A 5,841-nucleotide genomic window follows, 5' to 3' on the forward strand; every position below is an offset into this window, starting at 1 on the left:
CTGCAGAAAAATAATACACTCATTGTTTCTCCTTTCTCACTGATCATGTCTCTCCTACAAGAAGTGGTCAGCTTCATTCCTAGGGTGCAATCTCAGGTGCTCCATAGTGACAGTCCTTAAAATGTCATGACTGTACGTACAGGTTAGAGAAAACTCCCTTTGGATTAGTTCTGTGGGTTTGCGTTTGCACTGATGGGAACACACTCAAAATGAATGGCAGCCTACATCTGCCAGCATAGCCAAGCATTTGATTTTCCAAATTAATTTCCAAATTTAAAGCTTTCTATCTCTGACGACCAGGTCTCACTCAAATGATAAGAGTATTTCTGAGGTAATGTCACAGAAAATCCAGTTTTTCTGCTTTCAGGTTAACTCCCCAGTATTCAAAGTGAGCTCAGAAGTAGCTCACCAAACCTGTGTTTGTGAAAACATTTGTATATACCTTATGTAGATATGCTGTACTTATTTTGTTAGCACTGATAATTACTTAGGCTATTATCTGAGTAAAAAACAAACCTGCAAACTATTTTCTTATATAATAGTTGTATAGAGCAATAGTATTAGAAAATCAAGGAGTAGACTTACGGGAAGGCGAGGAAAGATTCCCTGTTCACTGGGGACTGCATAAACTGTGGTTGTATATTTTGTGTAAAATATTTGCTTTTTTCAGTGTGAAAACAATGTAAGAGTGAGTCACTCCAAGGATCTTAAGGATTGTGCAGATTCTGCATTTTTTTCTATGCTGTGTGCCTAAAAAAAGACCTTGATATTTATTGTGGTTACAAGATTACATATATATTATATTTATATAATATACTTGTAATGTAAATATGTATATTATTCTGTATGTAATCGTTTCAAAAGTTGAAGCAAGATGGCTTTTTTTAATTAGTCTCCTTCAGTTTTGCTTCTGTTTTATGCAGATAATTTTTTTCAGTCAGTAATTGTTAAGAACTGTATGTCATTACATTTTAACCTATGAATAAAGAGATTGACAAGGTATTTCAGTGTGATTTCCTAGTACGCTTACCATAACTGTGCATTTATAGTAACTTGTTTTTTATAAAATGAGTTTTCTCACTTTTATTCTTCTGATTCTCTCCCCCATCCCACCAGGCAGGAGAGTGAGTGAGCAGCTATGTGTTGCTCAGTTGCTGGCTGTGGTTAAACCATGGCCTGCTTTTCCCTCAGCTGGACCATCTAAAGGTATCTTTAGCAGCTGAATAGAGATGCTAAAGTAAGCTAAAAACAAATGAAAGAGCTAAATCAGTCATCATAGTAAAACTGTTGGACAAGATCATTTACTGTGAATGCAGTACTTGATGTAGCGCTGTAAAACTGGCGTGATACTCTGTAAGCTCCTACATGATTTACTGTTACCTTAAAGAACTTTAAGTGTAAGTTCTGACTACTAACTCTAATGACAAAGGGCAGAACCTACATGCGTTGTGCCAGCATCAGACAAACATTAATCAAAGGAAAATGCAAGTCTCAGAATCATAACCAGAGATGGATGTCTCACCATCCTACTCTCCATTACTTCAGTTTACCCCTGTTCCACAGGCCAGAGACTGAACTGGGGCTCTTCCATGGCTCTGACCATCATTCCTTGTCCATTTTCTGCCCTTTGATGCAGGAAGAAACATTGTGAAGGCTTATTTGGGATGCTGGTGGCCCAAGAGGTAAGTGCCTTCTGCTTGTCCACATGGGAGCAACAGTGTTCTAACATATTGTAGCTGTGTGCTTCAAGGGTACAGCTTTGAGCATGTCAGTGTGGAAAAGCTATGCCAAACAAAAGAAAAGAAACAAAATCCATCAAAATATCTTAGAAACTTGAAAAAATTCTTTAGGGATAAGCCTGTAGTCTTTGGAAGGATACTCAGAGATAATTTTCCACTCTTTAACCTGTGAGTTTTTGAAGTTATTTCCAATCATTGAAAGTTCAACTAGTAGCATTAGTTGAGAAAAAAGCTACATTTAGTTACCAGGCTTATCTTAACACTTGTTAGTTGTGCACATTGAATAAAGTAGACCTCTAAAATGTCTAATGGGAGAGAGCTGGTGCAATTTAAGCAGATTGTGTGTACACTGCTGGCCAGTTGACAATATTACAAGGAGTATAAGGGCTCAGCATTAGAGACACTGAGGAAGTGTGTGCTGTGGCAGAGCAGCAGCAGCAGATTTCTGCCATCTTGTCAGGCTTCTGAAGTAATTTGACTGCTCAGCGTAGTTGTCATGCAGCCCCTCTGCCCAGTCCTCAAGAGCGCAGAAGTCAGTTGTTACAGACTCCTTGCCTGTAGTGACAGGCGCTTTTAGTTATATAGACTCTAGTTTTAAATGGGAAGCGATGTGCCCAGATGTCTGCTGCTACCCAAGGCTTGTTAAAAAGGATGTGAGCGAGAGCTTGCGATCAAAGTGCAATAGCTGCTTCCACTTAAAACATCACAAAGGGGACTAATGCCACTGCAGCAGGCTGCTGAAGATTACTCTGCTGGGGAATGTATGCCTTGTTTCTGCCCTTTTGCCTGTCTACTTAAACACTTAATGAGCATTTAGATTTTCCACTCATTTAAAACACTGCTTCTTAATCAGTTTCTTCCTAATAGCTCCACTTAGCACATCTCACCTCTGCTCCATGAAATCTTTCAGGCTTGAAAAAGCCCAGAATGCATGTCCCGTCTACTGCTGGATGTTTGGTTCATAGTTTGTTCCCAACTGTGATTGAACACCCTGAAGGGCAGAAGTTCCTTTAACCTGGTTTAATCTGATAGGCTAAGAATGAAAGTGCTGTCTCTCCTGCCTGAAAAAGCAAGGCTGGTCGAAAAAATACCTAGATGCAGAGGTTTCAAAGCATTAAAAATAATTACTATAAAGTATAACATCCAATAATTACTAATAAGTATAACATCCAAGTCCTCAGCTATGACTGAAACAAATGCTGAATTAAAGTATGCACAGTTGCTGTTAAAACCAAGGAAATTCACATCATTTTCATATTTCAACTTTGGGAGCAAGGTGCTACTGGCTGTCTTTACTTATGGATGAAAAGGAGTAAAAGAATAGAGGTTAGAGGAGAGAGGTTTCAGATGTTTATCTACTTAAAAGCCAGAATATCTGTGTGTCATGTCAGTCATAACCACAATTAATTTGCTTTTTTCTTAAAGGAAAATATCATTGCAGAAGGCAGTCATGCTTAAAATTAAAGAAAATCCTATTTGTGTCTTACACAATCAGAAATAGCCTAAGAACAAAATCATCCATGTGGAAAGTGAAAATACATTTCCAATATAATTTATTGCAGAAGGCCTAAGGTTTCTGAAACCAATATGCTTTGTGAGATCTGATTTCCCCAAAGAAAGATAACATAATCAGTCAGCATCTGTATGGCACAAACTAAGGCCATGACATTACCTCCATACTCTTCAACAGAGGTTCTCATAGTCAAAATGCAGGACGGATTAAACAGTCCTGTTGCCTCTTTTTAGTTTTTCTGATGTAACCAGAATTTTATCGATGCTGTATAGAGTATCACACAGAGAAGAAAAAGAACAGCGAGAGAGAGAGAGACAGAGAGAGAGAGAGAGAGAGAGAGAGAGGTGAGAACAAACATAACCCTGTTCTCTGGGAGCAGCAGATGTTAGCTGATGAATCCTCATGCTGGGATAAGGGGAAAAGCACTTCTGTCCCACTAGGGAGGAATCAGTTATGTTTGTGATAGAAATAGCCGAGGAAAGAAGGATGAATTTGCCAGGGGTTTAGATACTCTGAAAAACGTGTATTGACCACCATGAAAGACTACCTTTCCCTGTTCAGCTGAGATACAGCGTAACCAAAAAACAGCTTCCTACTGCTAAATCTTTTAGAAATTAGGAGAAATGTAGTTATTCCAGTTTTTAAAAATGCAGAAAATTTAATATAAACATTTAAATGCCTAATTAGATTCTGTGGTTTGGGGAAAAAAGCAGAGGAAATCGAAATAAAAGATGTGATTTACAGCCTTTGCCACTGGATGGTGCTCATAGTTCACGTGTGCTGGTAAAACAGCATGTTCTGGAGTTTTTAGGAAGGGAGACTGCTGTATTTTTATTTTCTACCGAGGGAGACAACTATTCAGAATGATCATTTTCTTGCTAAAACTCAGAACTTTACTAATCTTCTGTACTTTCAACTGCTTTTGTCAATATTTGATTTTTTTATATCCAAGAAAGAAAGAAAGATGCAACAAATCTTTAACGATAGTAAAAGCAACACCACCACATTGTCAGTATCCCAGTGCGGAGCAATATGCTTTTGTGTCGTGAGAACAAGCAGCAGCTTCTCGATTCGCTATTTTTGTATTGGTGATTTTCTAACTTGCCTTTACAAATCTCCTCTTACTTGCCATTCTCATTTCTGAAATGAGCAAAGCAATTAGTTGGAGAATTAGTTAGTGGAATAAGAGAATCTCAGGCTATAATATTACTGCTAACACTAATACCAGTATTAAAGACCTCAATGTTTCTTGCTGCCATCATCATTAAGTGCTGAAAGTTGCAAGGAGGTAGATGAGGGCTGGGGAGGCAGCAGGGAGTGCTGAGAAGGGATAATGGAGGAGCAACTCAAACCTGCAACTCAAACCTGAGACTGCTTCTGAAGAAAGCAACTACTGTGCTATCTGATAGTGTTTTAAAAGTGTTACGGTTACTAAAGCGTGGCTTGGGCACCTGTTTAACCCTTTTGGTAAAGAGGGTGTTAAAACATTGCTCACTCAGTCTGATAGGAGCATTATGTCTTTCTTCTGCACTGTCTTCATCAGTGCCAAGTACTAAATGAGTGAAAATGTTAACTGTTGTCTCAAATAGTCATCAATAAATGCCTTTGTTGTTGATTGTTTCCCAACAAAGCACAGAGTGGCAGTCCAAGCTCCCATGCCATAGTCCTTAAATCAGGGGTTAATATAAATAATTTATTCAGTGAAAAAAATAGTTGTAAGCATTCTTCCTTTTTGTTTAGTCCTATACCTTTTGAGATGTCCTCTGGATGTCTCATGTCCAATCCAAACTCAACAGGTGGAAAAGGAAGAAAACGTTTTCCCTCACAAGAAGTTCAAAGAGATACACTCTCTTGACCAAAAGAAGTAGAACTGATTAACAAAAAGAAAAATGGTAAGGAAAGAAAAAACAAATTTTCTTTAAAGCAAGTCTGGTTGATTTTCAGATTTTTGATTTAAGCAAAAAGGAAATACATGCAAAGGAAGAGTCAGGCTTGCAATCCAAAGAATAAGGAATTAAGAAAAATGTTGAAAGAGTGGTGGAAGAGGGTGGAACTGAAGTGGAGCTCATTAAAAGAAGTAAGGAGGAAAAAGATACTGTGGAAATAAGGCTCACTCAATGAATGACAAAGTGTAAATTGAATAGGTAGCAGGTGACCGGAAAGATAAAGAGGTATGGAAAAAAAAGAGGACTTCAGAAAGAAAACAGGTTTTGATGTGAAGTATGGTGTAATCAAGCCTTTAGAAGAAACAGCCTATGGTTAGGTATAGCTGTTAGAGAGATGTATGAATCAAAGGTCGTTGAAGTTTTGTTAGCATAGGAGGAGAGGGAGAGGGAGAGAGAAAGAATGAAGCAGGACAAGAGAATGCTGGGCGGTGAAGAAAGACTTGGGCTGTGTCAGAATCAATTTCCCTTTAAGTACTCAAGTGCCTTTGACATAAAGAAAAGGTTGGTTATTTTTCATAAAGTGTTTTGAGATGGTCTGGGGCGGGGGGAAGATGTTAAAGAAATGCAGCATTCCAAAATTATTTTATTTAAGCTGTCTGATTTGAAGACAAAACTATCAGGGTAAAATAACAGGTAAACTTTG

This window comes from Gallinula chloropus (assembly GCF_964237585.1).
Source record: "Gallinula chloropus genome assembly, chromosome: 1".
Taxonomy (NCBI): domain Eukaryota; kingdom Metazoa; phylum Chordata; class Aves; order Gruiformes; family Rallidae; genus Gallinula; species Gallinula chloropus.